The sequence below is a fragment of the Cebidichthys violaceus genome, unplaced genomic scaffold (genome assembly GCF_023349555.1).
Source record: "Cebidichthys violaceus isolate CVI_PGR_0920_01 unplaced genomic scaffold, fCebVio1.0.p SCAF_11, whole genome shotgun sequence".
NCBI classification, from domain to species: domain Eukaryota; kingdom Metazoa; phylum Chordata; class Actinopteri; order Perciformes; family Stichaeidae; genus Cebidichthys; species Cebidichthys violaceus.
The window spans coordinates 15997303-15998253 of record NW_027176274.1 but is presented as its reverse complement, the minus strand read 5'-3'; positions in this window follow the sequence as shown (position 1 = coordinate 15998253).

The following is a 951-nucleotide window of genomic DNA, read 5'->3' as shown; positions in this document are numbered from 1 at the left end:
CTCAATGAGCGCAGCCGAGGCGGCTGTCAGGTTGACGTTGGAAGGCTAACCCACCACTTCCTGTTACATCACACCGGAGCCTGCAGCCGAGGACCTGGGAGCTGTGGCGAGAGGAGCGCAGTGCAGGAGCTATCGCAGACCTGCGAGTGGAGTGTGCAGCTTTAACTTCACCGTTCCAATAATATTGTGTGTCAGTTGTGAATGTTATTTCCGAACATTACAAACTGAAGGGCATTGGAATTGAATGATGGCGAATCACTGAATCGATTACTTTTTACATGTATGTGTTGGACAGAAGTAATTCAATACATTGAGGATCAAAAATAATGGAATCAGTCCATAAAATAAAAGACTTACGTGTTAATGTGTTTAACCGCTCAAATTCACTGGAAACAAATACATAAGACCTCAATGTCCTCACTGCTAACTTTTTTGGAGTTTGGTTAGGTTTGAAGTATTTTTTCATTCATTCATTTAATTTATATAAAAAAGGACAATGTGCAATAGACTGAGACGTAAAGAATTGTTTGGAAGGACTGATGGCAATAGTTAAAAAAAACAAAAAAAACCAACTAGAATCAGCTTTTAAAATGAAGAAGTGTTGATTGTATGAGTTTAACCTCTCAGATTCCCTGACAAAAAATACACAGGATGTGACCTCAGTGGTAACTACAGCCCAGAAGGGAGGCCAACAAAGTTAAGTTTAAAGATCAGGTTTCATTTCATGACTTTACATTTACTTTCAAGGTATTGTTTGAAACTGATAAAAAAATTATTGCAGAATCTTTTTTTCAATTATCAAAAAAAATCAAACACATTATTTTCCTCCAAATCGGAAGAGTATAGAGTTGTTGCATTTTCATACACTATTTTTTCTCATGTGAAAAAAGCTATGGGATCTATATTAGCATACTATTTTAATGTTTAGTTTAGCTTTTTGTTTGTAATGTT